Raw genomic sequence first — 16,338 nt, forward strand, 5'->3', positions numbered from 1 at the left:
CCGCTTCATGCAGGCATCTCAGTCTATGGAGACCTAAATCTAATCTAATATAACGTAAATCTAAATCTAGCATAAATAAACGTAAATCTAATTAAAAATAAACCTAAATCTAATCTAATTTAACTTAAATAAACCTAAATCTAATTTAACGTAAGTCTACATCTAACCTAATCTTTAACGTCTTTTAGGATAGTTTCCTACGACGTTATAACTCTCTTCTTCTTGTGTGTGTGCGCGTGTGTGGATGTGTGTGCCAATAAAAAGAGATAAATGGTATAACCTTTCTATCACCCATGCCAAGTATGATAGATTGGTTATGCCATTTCCCTCTTGAATAATAGGTCTTGAGTTCAACTCCTCGTTGGCTAGATCTTTAGGTCTTTTAATTTTAATTAGTTTCCTACGACGTTAAATTAGTTTCTCTCTCTTTCTCTCTCAATGTGTGTGCGTTTTTTTGTTTATGCATGTTTTCTCTCTCTTTTCTTCTCTCAATGTGTGCGTTTTTTGTTTATGCATGTTCTCTCTCTCTTTTCCTCTTTCAATGTGTGCGTTTTTTGTTTATGCATGCTCTCTCTCTCTTTTTCTCTCTCAATGCATGTGTGCATTCTTTGTTTATGTATGTGTGTGTGCGTTTTTGTTTATATTTGTACTCTTTCTCTCTCTCTCTCTCTCTCTCTCTCTCTCTCTCTCTCTCTCTCAAAAACACTATGTGTGTGTGTGTGTGTGTGTGAGAGAGAGAGAGAGAGAGAGGGAGAGAGAAAGAGGGGAAGGGAACATGAGAGTAAGGAGAGGGAAGGAGCATACCTGGCTCTCCTTCCTCTCCTCGTGTGTGTGTGTGTGTGTGTGTGGAGAAGAAAGAGAGAGAGAGAGAGAGAGAGAGGGAGAGCGTTACCTGCTCTTGCTTGAGGGCGCCGAAAAACTCAGATCTGAGATCTGAGTTTTTGGGCGCTCTCTGTTATTTTTTTAGCCCAGCCGGCATCGCTATGAGCGTCGCAAATTTACTTGTAAATTTGCGACGCTCATAGCGATGCCGGGAAAAAAAATTTTGAGCGTCGCTGTGTGAGCGTCGCTAATATGAATAGCCTCTTATAGTGACTAGGCATTGATAATTTAATATGTGAAAAGCATTCTAGAGTTGGCGATTGAGTTACCGAGTAGCCTCCACAGAAGGTGATGCTCCATTTGAGTAATAGCTAATTGTTAGGGTTTAGAAGCCTTGCAACTCAAATGTTAGCAATGTAGAGAGAGAGAGAGAGAGAGAGAGAGAGAGAGAGAGAGAGATGCATATTTGCCTTGTGTCACTACACGCTTTGTGGAACATGATGAGAGTAATGGGGGATGTGAGAGAGTAGAGAACGTGGATGTACTAAGCAATATATGGGCATGTATATATATGATCAAAATTACCTTGGCTACAAAAATTTAAACTATATATTTTTTCTCGGATGAAACATATGTATCATACCTTGTCTTGCAAAAGAAAGGAATTATAGATAAAATTTTGGAAATATAGTGTCAAATTGCAAAAATGCTCACCAAGTTTTCTAAATTTTTTGTAAGTAATTGTAGTAACAGGAATTTTGTAAAAAACAATTCCCAAGGATTGCTTCAAGCTCTATGTGCATGATCCAAGACTCAAGGCAGCTTCCAAACTGCATTCTCTAGCTCCTTGTCTCTGGGGCCTTGTATATATATACACACACACACATAAATATAACATATGTATGCACACACACACACACACACACACATACACACATATAGAGACAGAGAGAGAGAAGACGGTGTGATGGAAGGCCAACAAAGGAGGGAAAAAGGTAGAGGAGAAGGACGGTAGGGTGGGAGATTGGGAAGGAGGCTATATGTTATGGTTCATCACTACAACGGTTCCAAGTGTAGTAGACCTTCAAGCTTGTAGAGTTCATGGCGACGTAGGTTGTATTTTAATGACTTCATGCTTTTACTTAGTATATATGGGACAGTCCATGAAACGGTCCCGCATCATGATCATCACCCTTCTTCCTCTTTTATTGGCACGGGACAATTTCATAGAGTATCCCTTGATTCATAAAAGAGGAAGAAGGGTGATGATCATGATCCGCTGCACCATAATGCTTCGTCCCTCAAGCCTTGAGCTCTGGCCATGATTGGCTATCCAGCCAGCATCTATCTACGGCAATCACTCCCAATAGCCAGTATTTGCCTACGTCCACGCCGTGCTTGACTTGAATCGTGACTAAGATTGTGTTTTAATGAGGTCATGCTTTTAATCAGTTTATATGGGACACTCCATGAAACGGTCCCGCGTCGGCGCGGGACAGTGTCATCAAGTGTCCCTTGACTTGTAGAAGAGGAAAAGGGGTGATCATGATCCGCTACGCCATAGTACCTTTTTCTTCAAGCTCTGAGCCCTAGTCGTGATTGCCATGGTTGGATATCCACCCCGTGTCTATCAGTAGCCAGTGCTTGCCTACGCGTAATTGACGCCATCCTCAAGACTTAACTCCATCGACAGGCTTGAATATGCTGCCCGTGGGTTGCCGCTCCCGCCAGTCGACCGTGTTGGCTTGAGACCTGTATCACGGCTTCCCTTTGCCTACCAGATCAGTTGCGCAATAAATATTGATGCCTTCCTCAGCCCTTAATTTCGTCGACAGACTCGGCTGTGCTAGCTGTGCTGCGGTTAGCCTATGCCCTGTGCATCCAAAAATACATGGATTGAATGCATGGTATATTCAGCAGACGCAATAGTTTGCCTTCAGTTAATGTGTGCCCAAATGTGCACGGCTTGTCATCCACTTAGTGCTCCAAAAAAACTTTTGTCCAAAAACTTGCCAAACCTACACTAAATTTGAAGGTTTTTACACCAAATCACACTACTTTTTTAAAAATTTTAAAGGTTTTCTCGCCCTTTAAGTTCAAAATTTAGAGGTAAATCGCCAAATTTATAGTTGGAATTACATTAAATCTAGGTTGTTCTTGATTACTACATCCACTACGTGTTGCCCCGGCTCTGTGCCACCCAGGCCTAGCTTCAACCCAACATGTATGTCACCTAGGCTTGTGAGCAACAAGCTCCTTTTTGGGAGTATGGATAGCATAGACAAAACATCTTGCATGCCTGTGAAGACCTCTTACCTGCAAAGATATTTCTTCTCCACATCCAGGAGAGAAACAAGCATACACATGAGCATTTGTTGCTTCTAAGAGAGAGAGAGAGAGAGAGAGAGAGAGAGAGAGAGAGAGAGAGAGAGATTTTTCTTTAGGCTTGTAGATTTTTTAAGACACACCAGTTAACTGAATTAATTTTTCACCTAAAAGCCAATAGTTGTGCGTAGCATCCTTCCGGCTTGAGGGCTAGAGAGTACAAATCTAGAGTTCTATGTATCAGCAATGTCGAGCAAGGTTGAGACCCAAGGTAGTCCAATGGGCACAAACATATGCTATACATATTATGCATTTTGCCAGTATCTTGCAAGAATTCCATGTGGCACACAACAATGAGAGTGATCTCTCTCTCTCTCTCTCTCTCTCTCTCTCTCTCTCTCTCTGCACCACACCACAATGCATATCTCTATTTTCTCTTTCCAGCAACATATGCATAATGTTGTGCCAAGTAAAAGCATGTTTAATGCTTCTTCATGTGTATGAAGAAAAAAGCACTTCATGTTTCTTGGCACTTCACGTGAATGAAGTGCCCAAAAAAAAGCATGTTTGTTGCTTCTTCATGTGGTATGGAGCGCCTTTTGAGTCTTGGTATAAATATAAGATGGTCTCGTAAGATAGTTGAGCACAGAGAGAGAGTCATAGACAATGTGTGTGATATTTTCCAATATTCTAATCATTGAGGCTCCACAAAAAAGCAAGAAGAGGGAGTGGTGGGGTTAGTGGTGTGCCTACACATGGGCTCGCAAGATCTACATGCTCGATCTAGTGTGACCTATTATCAACTCATATGGTAGAGTTTAAACCCTCACAAAGGGGAGGATATGTTGTTTAAAACGAGTGTTCAACTGCTTTGAGTGTTCAGTCTTTATGGTGGGTCTTGCTCGGTTTTTCCATTTGCTCGACAAAGTTTGCTTGGTGTATGGTAAGACTCCAAATAATATTTGAGTGGACCACGATAGTCCAAGTGGTGGACATCCAAGTATTCATAAGACATATCCCTTAGTTCGACGACAATTTTATTGGCTAGGCTTACATCATTATGTTCAAGAGTACATACTAAACTACCAACAATGCCAAGTTAATAAAGCAGAGAGCCTCAAGGTAGGTGGCCCTTTACATCCTTTATAGATTCCTGAAGGTAAGTGGGAGAGTATCTCTATGGATTTTGTACTACAACTACCTTGTACAAACCATGGCCATGATGCCATATGGATAATTGTAGAATGTCTAACAAAGATGTGTCAATTTATTTCCACTAAGACTACGGTTAAGAGACCAAAATTAGCATGGCTATTTATAGAGCATATATATAGACTCTATGGTCTTCTAGCTAGTACCATTAGTGACAAAGATCAAAAGTTCAATAATCACTTGTGGAGAGCTTTATTCCAAAAGTTGGAAACGACACTTAATCTTAGTACGGATGATCATCCTAAAACACAAGGTCAAATCCAAAGGGTTAATCAAGTGCTAGAGGATATGCTACAAGCATATGTTAGCAAGAAGCAAACCAATTGGGAAGACTATTTGCCTATATTGGAATTTTCTTATAATAGCTCAAAGCATGTGACTACAGGGTTTGGTACGCTTAAGCTTTTATATGGTTTTTCAACCTCGATCACCTGTTACGATGAGGTTGGCTACAAAGAAGATACAACAAGTATAGGATTTTCTCCAAGACCATTTTGATATGCTTCGAGTTGCTCGACACAATGTTAATCAAGCTCAAGATTGATATAAGAAGTTTGCAGATGAGCATCACTGTCTTGCTACTTTTCAAGAAGAAGACAAGGTTTCCCTCAAGGTTTCGGAGCATTCAAAAAGTCTAAAAATGGGAAAAGTTGCTAGATTTTCACCACGATATTGTGGACCGTTTACCATTCTCAAATGTATAGGTCAAGTGGCCTATAAGTTAGCTCTTCCCGAGCACTCACAAGTTCACCCTATTTTTCATGTTATCCATTTACAAAAACAGCTAGGATAGAATGATAATGTCATTAACACAGGCGTGTTAGTTGACCTTATCAAATTGCCAATCACACCTCATGAATCCGAAAAGATTTTGGATTCTCACAAGCTTTGCACCAGACATCATGTCATACGATACGTGTTGGTAAAATGGCTAGATAGACGTGAAGCATGTTCTACACGAAAAATGTCTTCGCACTTAAGAAACATTTTCCTACATTTTCGAGGACAAAAATGATTCTCCAATGGGGGGTAATGTAAGGAAATGGGTCCTACGGGGAAGTCCATTGGCAGGGCCGGATAGAGTGTATGCTAGGGGGAGGCTATAAGATAAGCATGGTTGGATGGAGACTAGCACACGGCATCACTCTCATCATTTCAATGCACATGATATTCCATATCCTACAAAGTTGCAACCAAACTGGTGGTATGTTATAGAGGTGGCTCCATGCAATGCATGGGTGTACGAGGGCTACAATTTTCCAGTTACCTTGGCATACATAGAGAGAATCAAAGTAGAAAACAAACAAGAAGCCACGAATGTGACACAAGAAGAGCCTGAAACTGCTTCTAAAAGAGGGATGCATGCGGAGGACCTCCTCGATAAAATTCCAGACATTTGCTTAGATGGAGAGCTCTATATATACATAGAGAGATATGCTGCGCTATGTGAGGATGAGAGATAGATCTCTTAAATTCACAAACATTGTATCTCAATAATTTTGCTCCCTTTTGTCATAGATATTGTATTTGAGCAAATTTTCCCCCTTTTGTCTCTATTCTAAACTTTTGAAACATCAAATTGTGAATCAATTACGAATCAAACTTTGAATCAAATTGTTTTAACTTCAAATTGTGAATAAAATGGTTGTCATTAATATGTTTTAACATCAAGTGTTTTTTTTTTAATGAGCGTATGGATCTAGATGCGTTTTATACTTTGTTAGACCCCGAGCATAGGAGGTGTAATGCCATCCACCACGGAGCCAAACTCAAGCACCTCATTCCACTCATTTGGAGTCATGACTTTTGAACAATCACCAAGCTCCAAGATCCAGGTGTCAAATAGAGGGAGTGCACACTCCCTTAGGGCACCAACAACGCTCTAGTGGTGGAGGCAAGGGCCGTTGTGGAGGAGGCGTCACTAACGCTTCCAAACTGCCTCATAGTCGAGGCTCTTTACCTCCACTTTTTTTCCTATCCCCACATCGGCCACGATGTCACATTCTATTCTAGCATTTTCTAGACTATCAAGCACTCCTAGCTACACACTACTAGCTACTCCTTCGGGACCCACCCCACTCAACACTCCTCCCTTCGGATCCCAAAATCACATCATGGAGACATCTATAGCCATGACCCCTCTTGAGACACCACTTGACACCCTTGTCAAGATGTTTGCAGTAAAACCTAAGTTTAGTTGTCCTAGGAGGGAGGGACTTTCATACTCAATCGACGTTAGTGGCAACCTGATCTTGGATGAGGATGGTAACTAGGCGATTTCATGCATGTGCAGCCTATGCTCTCAGATTTTTCTACACTACATATTAAATAAAAGATCAAAAGTTCCCAATGAAATGAAATATAGAGTTGTCAGCATGTTGCATGATGAGTTTCCCGTGGCAAATTGGGAAGAGAGCTTCAATGAAGACTTAGTTGTTGAGCTCCAAAGCGGAAGCGCACTGCTTCTTGAACTGACATAGCTATGAGGGATAGAGAGAAGAGAAGAGAGGAGAGGGGAGAAGATAAGATGCACACAAATTGTACAAATGAAAAAGAGTTATCATTAGATTTTGATGAGCCTTATAAAAGCATTTACAAGAATTCACACTCAAGTGATTGCGCAAGTTGGGATGACCCCAACAATCACCCCTCTCAGCGGGGCCTATCGTTAAACGAGCAGTGCATGAGCGAGAGAAATTGAGCAATGACACAAATCAAAGTGAAATTGAAATATCTATGGATTTTGTCCTTGGAGCACCCTATCTGATCATTTCCACCTCTCACTACTGAGTTAGTCTAGATGCATTGATTTTCATAAGCAAAATCTTGCTATCTCAATGTTTTTCCTATTCATCTTGTATAATTCTTTTCTTTTTTTTTTTTTGGTTGGGGGGGGGGGGGGGGGGGGGGGGGGGAGAGAGAGAGAGAGAGAGAGAGAGGGAGAGAGAGATGCACATATACACAATATTGTAGTCTTGTTGATATAAAAAGCCAAGCACCCTCAAAATATTCCAATGCTAACTTTAAGGATCTAGTCCTCCAAATGAACTTTTTTAATCTAGATGTCGTGATTGTTATATACCAAAGCTTGTTACTTTGGTGACTTTTGTTTTCACTCTATTTGATCTTTTTTTTTTTTTTTTTTGGGGGGGGGGGGGGGGGGGGGGAGAGAGAGAGAGAGAGAGATGTGCCCATATACACAACATTGTAGTCTTGTTGATATAAATAGTCAAGCATCTGCAAAATATTTCAATGCTAAGTTTAAGGCTCTAGTCCTCCAAATAAACTTACAAATCAATCATCCTCAAAAAAACTAAGTAGATAGACATGTTGAAAGAACTACACAATGATAAATACAAAATGAGAAAATCTCAAGAAGCTATAACGCGTCTTCCATGCAAGGCTTGAAATAGCTCGATGTTTGATAGTGCATCTTAATGCATAATTTGATGAACACTTGCATCTAAACCAAGAGTGATCAAAAAATTGTAGTAGATGTGCTTGCAAGGTATGTAAACACAAGCCTTTGCATCTTATTTGACAAAGTCCTAACAGGTGCATCGTGGAAACTAGCTAGTAACGGAGTATGAGATTCCTTGCGCCTTAGAACCCTCTGTCTCTAAGAAGAAAACATGCACTTCATTTGGGAGTATTATGTTCTCTCAAAGGAACACTACCTGTATTGTGTTTTCCAAGTTTATCTTCTCCTTGAAATCTTTAATGAGTTTTCTTCTCCACTTCACCATTCGACCATCCCTCTTCTACGGTCTTTCTCCACTTGGGGGAGGTTGGATATGAGATCTTGGCTCAATTGAACGATCTTGTGAGTTATCACCTAGAACAAAACTTGCCCTTTGAAGGGAAGATGCCCCTTCAATAGAAAGAGATGTCCTTAAGGTGATGAGCCAGACTCCAGGTGCAAGACCAGGAGGAAAAACAATAGATCCATGTACATTCCAAGAATGTTGTACATTGGTATTGCAAAACCATATAAATTGTTCATGTGTACCACCTGGGAATTTACTTCTACCTTTGAAAAAAGGTGGCGGATCACCAGACAATGTAGCTCGTCCTTGCACATTAATCTCAAGTCCACATCTCTCACCTACAATCCCAACAAATTAGTTTATACTATTAGAAGGTGACTGACCTCATCATTTAAAACCTTGAAAGCCTTTCTCTTACATGTTTCTGGAATCAACCCAAAGCAATTCACTTTGGATCTAGAAGATCTTCTATGTATAGCCCAATTGAATTCTGCCACTTCACACTCGTTCAATTCAAGAGATTGAATCTTGGCCATTGAGGAATGTACCTAGTGGTTGTAAAGGTACCATACTGAAGCTATGTCTATCTGTTTCATGAGTCGGAGTTGAGGCATCCAGATTCCTTTTTAGACATACACTAGTGTTCTCTATAGGCAGTCCTCATGTACTCTGAGGAGTTCAAACCTGCTTCATCCATTATAGACGTAGTCGAATCAATCACTTTCTTCTCCAAGGCTTGACTTCCATGGCCTCCCATTGATCTATCTGCTAGTTGTTTCAAGTCTGGACCATTTCCATGATACATTCCTTCCATAAACAATTTGTACTTTTCACTTTGCTGCACTGATAAGCATAGGTCTACTGTTGTGGCCTCGTATAGAAAAACATAATTTTTTTCTCCATGTGGATCCCTCAAGCTTGCATGCTTGGATTAAGAAAGATTGATTGAGGGAGCAAACCCTAGATCACCACACTGAGTGAGGAACAATTTATCCCAGTGTGATGCTTGTGCATCCCACCATGCCAACCATAGCTGTAAAATTTGTAGTTGTCTCTCAATCACATGAATGTATGTCCAATAGGTTTGTATGTATTGCTTGCATCGTTTCCTTTCCATCCTAATAGAGGCTGTTTTCCACTCTCTACACAAATTCTTGTGCTCTTCTTGGAAGGCAAGTTTGATACATTTTCTAGTATGCTCCACCATATTCATTTCCCAAATGAAAATTGCATGACCTCTCTTTCTCCTCCACCTTGTTCTATGGCCCACCTAAGTATATCGTGTGAATTGCTATCTAGTTTAATTGAGATTTATTAGACATATATCCTCTAAATTTAGGAGGTGCAAATCCATTTTGCTTCATTTGGTCATTCAACATTGTCTAGAATTGAACTTGAGCATGCTAGTCTTGCACTTTAAACTCAGGAGTTGCTATTGTGAGCAACTCGCGAATGCTTGGATCATACACATGGGCTCCCATTGTGCACCATCCTTTGACTCTATGTATATGATCAAAATGTACCTACTGACCCTCCAATGAGCCACCTAGAAGCATTCAATTAACAAGGTCCACCCGGAGCCTAGACATTTTGTAGACATCTTAAACGCATGTTGTTGACTATCATCATCAAGTTGATGGGCTTGATGATGGGGAAACAGAACACTCTGTATGAATGGATAAAGACATCTTTTTTTTAGTCTTATGATTGCATCCATGCCACAATACCCTTGAACAAAATCCTTTCTTGCAACTTGAATTGACCTCCTCACTTGTGCTTTTTGAGAAAGGGGGGTTACCTGCTCTAATACTTTATGCAAGTCAACCTCTACGAGAGTTTTGCTAGACTCATTTTGATTCTTCAAAAATAGATCCATGATGAAGTAGAAGTATCAATGCTTTCCCGTAGGCCACTTTGTCTTCTACAGCCTCCTCCATCTTTTGAGATGATCCCTTGAAATCCCATGTGGATGACACATCTCGTAGTGTCTCTTTCTCATGGAATGCAAGTGTACATGAATGATTTGCAAGTTTTTATGCATTCAAGTGGCTCATCACATTGTTTGCAAATGAGAGGTTTAGTCTTTGAGTTTAGTGGCCCGATAGTAGGTGGTGCCCTTTAAAGCTTACCTTTCCATTGAGTCACATTCACAACTTCATACCTGTTTGCATAAGCACAATCAATATTGTAGCAACACAAGTGCCCACAACACTTGCTAAGTCTCACCATTCCTCTAAATGCATCAATAGAGAAAGTCTTGTATGTTGTCTAAACATGTCCATCAAGTCTTTGTTACATTCCCCTCATGGTAGAAACATCTTTAGGGTGGTAGCTCAAATATGTAGTAGCCATTATGAGTAGCTTCTGCTGAGAACAAGTCAACATAAAGGGAACTAAAAAGGGGTAATTTCTCTAGGATTTTAAGGATACTAAACTCCATCTCTTCTTTAGGAGCCTCCAAGATGCATATTTTATAATAACCACCATTAAGGTCTTGAAGGTGGTACCCATTAGTTCCATCCTCAAGTCGAACCAATGGTTGAGACAAAACCAGGTCATTAGAGGATGGCAACGCTGAAAGAACCACTTTTTGATCATTCAATTGAAAGTATTCTCTTAAAGTAGTTAAGGAAACCTCACAAAACTTAGTGTCATATCGATTGGGAAGAATTATCTCTTGAAGCTAATGACAATGGAAGAAGGCATTGTGCAAAAAAGATACCAACAGAAAGACAAGTAGAAAAGAAAAAGACATTGTTAGGTTTGCTTTTAATACTTTTATGAAAACTTTAATGAGAGTTGAGTCTTATTAATCTTCCTTTCTTCGTGGCATATCTTGAGACATATTTTTTAGTTGTCAAAATAGTGGGACATCATTGGTTATTGAAGAGCCAAATTTGTGGGACACCTCAACACGGACAACTCAGCACTGAAGTAGCACCTCAACACGGACACCTCTAGACTTGAGTTTTCAAGTACAAGGAGTCTAGGTAACGTGAGGCTCTGAAGGGAAAGTTCTATGCGCATGATTTTATGTGTGTGTGAGAGAGAGAGAGAGATGCGCAAACTTGAATGCTTTTAATGCGTTGATGCTAACTTGAATGTGCAAATCTGAGTGTGAAATCCTGAATTTGGTTGCGTTGATGCTGATCTGATGAAAAAACCTGATGCGAAAACCTAAATGCTAACCTGACCTGCACAAACCTGATGTGCTCTTCTGCTAAATGTTAATGTATGCTACTAATGTGCGCTACTGTAACCTGAATTTTGATGTTGAATGCTCAAGAGAGATTCTTATTTTGGATTGAGTTGGATTGACAAAAAGATGTAAGTTTAGTAAGCTTTCTATTGTTTTTAGGAAGGGGAGAGAGAGAGAGAGAGAGAGAAGTTAAATGCAAGAAGGCATCAATTAATCATGCAAGAGATGTAGAAGAATGCCATAAAAATGTGTTGCATGTTTTCAAAGCAGCTTTGGAGCATCTTTTAGAGCAATTTTAGAGCAACTTTGGAGCGTTTTGCAGCAATTTCAGCAAAGAGAACTTCATAAAACAAGTAAGCTCCCGTGTATCTGTTTTGAAAATGATTTTCTCACCAAGGTGTTTTCCACAGTGTTTCCAAACGCTTAGGAAACTACCGGTGAACTGAAATTCTCCGCCTCCTCTATGACATCTCATTTGTTACATAAGATAGATATAGTTGTGTGTGTATGAACTATTTTATTCAGAAATTTATTAGCAATGCGATTTTCATGTAAAACAATGCAAATAAATCATGGCACTCAAACAATGATGGCCTCCTCTATGATATCTCATTTGTTACATAAGATAGATATAGTTGTGTGTGTATGAACTATTTTATTCAGAAATTTATTAGCAATGCGATTTTCATGTAAAACAATGCAAATAAATGATGGCACTCAACAATGCAAATAAATGATGGCACTCAAACAATGATGGCCGCGTTGGGGTTGATAGAAAAATTTGATGGAGAATGTACTTGCTTTAAAGGTCCCAACTTCCAAATATTGCTAAGCACTTTAAAGGCTCCAGGTGTACTTTTGAGAGGTCCAAGGTCACAAGTTTGAAAGGATACAGAGTTTAGTTTTTTAGTTTTCGAATACTTTTGCTTAGCTCCTGCCTGCTTCAAGCAACTAGTCTCTTCTCTGTGTGTGTGTGTGTGTGTGTGTGTGTGTGTGTGGAACTGCTATGAGTGGAGTTCAGAATATGCACCATGGATCTCACTTTTCAAATCACTCACTCACTATCATGTAGAGAGAGTGAGAGAAGGTATGTTCTCACCATGGTTTTTGGAACAAAATTTCCAAGTGCTATAGAAAACACCCCTATGATGCGTCTCCAAACATACCCTTTGTTGAGCACCTCACCAAGCTATTTTCGACAGCGTTTCCAAACGCTTCAAAAAACACCCCGATAAGGAGGGGGCATGGCTGCAAGTCACCAAGCTATTTTTCAAAGCGTTTCCAAACGCTTCAAAAAACACCCCCATGAGGAGAAAACCTGGTTGTAGGTTGCCTAATGTCTAAGTCTTGAACAGGGAGAAATACTTGTTCCTACTTTGTGTCTTCACTTATTTTCACTTATTTTCTTGAAGGAAAATCTGATGCCAAGTAAATTTTTTGCTTGCTGAGTTTGATTGGCATCATTTATTTGCATTGTTTCACATGAAGATTTCATTTCTTATTACATGGTGGAGTTTTTTGGAGTGAAAGTTGCTTATGTGAATGCTAGGCTATTGCTTAAGTTTTGATATGAGAGTACGTTATTTACCTCAATTTTAACAATCGATTACATTTGCATGGAACTAGAACAAGCGATGATCACAACTGTCATACTTCACCATTCTATTTTCTATAGAGTTTCCAAACATTGTGAGAAACATAGCGGTGAGGATGCAATCTTCACCGCTATGTTTTTGACAAAGCTTCGAAAAGATGCTTAAAACACAATGGTGAGTAAGTAATCCTCACCATTATAGTTATGATAGAATTTCCAAAACCTGTCAATAGTGTATCATCAGTGGTGTATCATCAATGTATATGTTTCAAAAAAGTGCAATTATTTTATGTCTTTGAATAGCAGATCAATGGGTAGAAGGTAAGCGTAACACCACTAAGCCTTCAACAACTAAACAGAGTCCTAACAAAAATGTTAAGAAGAGAAAAGCCACTACAAGTGAAGTGATAGAGGGGAGAGAAATTGACATTAATATTTCTTCATCTTTGGAGAAGGAATTACCCCAAGAGAATACTCTTGAAACCATAGAAGAAGATGATGATGATGAAAACAATGTACTTATATCGAGTTATATTCAGTTAGCTGTTGGTGGTGATGTTATTGACAGTTGCATGGTCTTGGTAGTAGACAAATGCCCTTGTATACCCCTTTGTAGGTTTATGCCTTATGCCAAAGTAAGGAGCCTTTGAAAAGATCTCACATCACTTAAAACTACATTCTAAAGTGAAAAGTATATGCGGGAGAAAGGAACACTTATAGTCTCTACTCACCTTTGTAATGGATAATAATCCTATGTCATGGATGATGTATGGTATTTTGTGGGATCCAATGTGGCTTGAAGTGGATATAGAGTTTGAGAAGGAAGTATCATCTAAAAAAGAACTCAATTTTATGTCAAAGAAATTGTTCTATGTATGGGAAGGGAATCATCTGACAAAAGCTTGGATGGAGGTCATAACCAAACTCCTTATAGAGGACAAAGGAAAGCATGTGAGGGTGATGTGCACTCTCATAGATCCCAAAAAGGTTCCTGAGATAGCACTTCTTGCTTGTCTACAACGAATGAATGTGTAAGCTCTCTTTTTTGAGTTGATTATAAATACGTATTTTTTATTTCTCTTTAGTTTTTCTTTAGGTTGAACGAGCACGCAATAATCAAGCCATTGCTTAGGGATGTTCTTGTAAATATTAGCAATATTTGTGAGAGTGATGCAAAGAAATATATCAATTCTTTGAAGGCAGAGGAGACAGAACTAGTGACAAGTGGGAGAAACAAGGAGTCTTGGTTTCCATTTTCAAGAGGATACTTGGCAAGGCTTGTGTATCAGTTGGTATCTTATATCGTTTTCTTTTGTAAAAAATGAAGCATTAAATAATTGATCTTCACAAAAAAAAAATATATATATATATATATAAAGGTTGAATATAGCAAGGATGTAGCAATGGCTATGGAAAAAATTGAGAGGACTATGCTAGAAGCACAAAGGCCATATGAAATAGGAAAAGAGAAGTCAAAGATTCAGAAGCAAATCTCATATAGGATTGGCAAGGTATGTCAACTTTTATCATTAGGTTGGCAAGATTTACTTTTTCTTGTTATTAGTTACATGGTAATAGAATACATGGCCAAGGTTTTTCTTGTTTGCATCCCAAATTGGGTGAGCAATGGAAGAAAAATTTGCTTGATATTCAATTCAAGGGTAAAGCTTCTTATATTACATTGGAGAATCTTAGAATGCTTGCAACAACAAAGATACAAGCTTAAAAGAGAGTGAGATTTCTAAAGCTACTGATAGCCGATTTTCAAAAATCAAAAGAAAAAAAAAGAAATGTTCCTCTTTTTCCTTCTGTCCAAAGCACGACATAGCCGAAGGGCTCGGCAATTCCCTGGTTATGACCCGTCATCACCTGCCCTACCTCACACCTTCATAGCCCTTTATTTTACTGGCAGCATGGCCTCATCACATCCCCCCTCCCCCCCTTCACTCGCCAGCCTTATCACCCTCATGGCCTGGCCCATCAAATCCATTGTGTAAATCTTCACACACACACACACACACACACACACTCACTCACACTCCCTCTCTCTCTCTCTCGTTGATTCTCTCTCTCGTTCTCTGTGTCATCAATCTGGATGGGGGGCCACCATACGTCTCTCTCCCTCTCTCTCTCTCTCTCTCTCTCTCTCTCTCTCTCTCTCATTCCCTCCCTCTCTCGTCCTCGTTGACACAGTCACTCTCTCTCTCTCTCTCTCTCTCTCATGAAAGTCAAGGAATAACTTGACTAGCTAGCAAACTGAGCGAGCGATAATTAAACTTTGCCCAATAAAGAAAGGTGAGAGAGAGGGGAGAGAGAGAAGAAATTCTCTAGCGTGTAGAGAAGTGGGGAAGGGGGAGGAGGTCTTGAAAAAATAGGTTAAACACCAAATGAATTTTGCAATTAGCTCTTCAGTGGTGTTAACCATACAAGAGGAGCAGGAGGGTTTAAATAGGTATCCACTTGAGAGAAGAGGGGTTCCCAAGGTAGGTACATGGTTTAAATAGTATGAGGTTGCTTTAATAGAGAGGGATTATCTCTTTAAATGGGTTAGGAAAAGGAGGGAAAGAGGGAGGTTTGAAGAGTGTTAATTGGGGGGGTACCAAGAGAAAGGGACGGACCAAAAATTTATGGAGTAAGAGGAGGGTGGTATGGGGAGTGAAAAAAACTATGACCAAAATTTGTGGAGTAAGAGGAGGGTGGTATGGGGGGAACAATCACAAAAAGTATCGAGTACGAAGAGGGTGGTATGGGGGGGACAATGACCAAAAGTATGGAGAAATAGGAGGGTGGTATGGTGGGAACAAAAGCGGGGGATAGGAAAATTTAAGGAATAGAGGGGAGGTAAGGAAAAGGGAGAGGGGGGTTCCTATCTGATAGAAGATTGCCCATATTAGGTGCATTTAGCCAACAAATGACCGGTTTGGAAATAGGGGGGAGTTCGGGGTTTTTTACAAGAAGTTTAGAAAGAGGTTGGTTAATGGAGTGGGCTAGATTGAGTTTATGGGTGAAGGGTGGAAAGGGGATTTTGACAATGGAAGGTGGGGCATTCTTCTGGTTATCCTTAAGAAGGAGATTGGGCCTTAATGAATATGTTACATACAGAAAACACGCTTTCAAAAAAGGCGCTGGGTATCCTTTGTCCCTCAACCGATGGAATAAAAGGTTGCAAATGGAAATAAAGACCTCAAGCGAGTTTTCCCTAATGATATACCTTTTGAGCTCTGTAAGATAAAGGCAATTTTCTAGTGGGTGGGGTGCCAAATTGCCATGGGATGTAGTTGTAAGAGTTAAGAGGTTTTTGGTGGCAGTGCGTGTCTAAAATCCCCTTAGAGGAAAAGGAGGGCCCTTTAAAAAAATGTATGTCCAAGATAAAAGCTTCCTGCGAAGAGATGAAGGGGGTAATCTTTATATGCTTTTGG

The 16,338-nt window shown here is 39.8% G+C and overlaps 1 pseudogene; it reads left to right on the top strand.

The window, feature by feature from the left end:
• The first annotated feature begins 13,539 nt into the window (after positions 1-13,539).
• LOC147440801 (uncharacterized) lies at positions 13,540-14,244 on the top strand (annotated as a pseudogene).
• Positions 14,245-16,338: the final 2,094 nt, after the last annotated feature.

The sequence above is a fragment of the Adiantum capillus-veneris genome, chromosome 15 (assembly GCF_014529385.1).
Source record: "Adiantum capillus-veneris isolate H3 chromosome 15, ASM1452938v2, whole genome shotgun sequence".
Lineage (NCBI taxonomy): Eukaryota > Viridiplantae > Streptophyta > Polypodiopsida > Polypodiales > Pteridaceae > Adiantum > Adiantum capillus-veneris.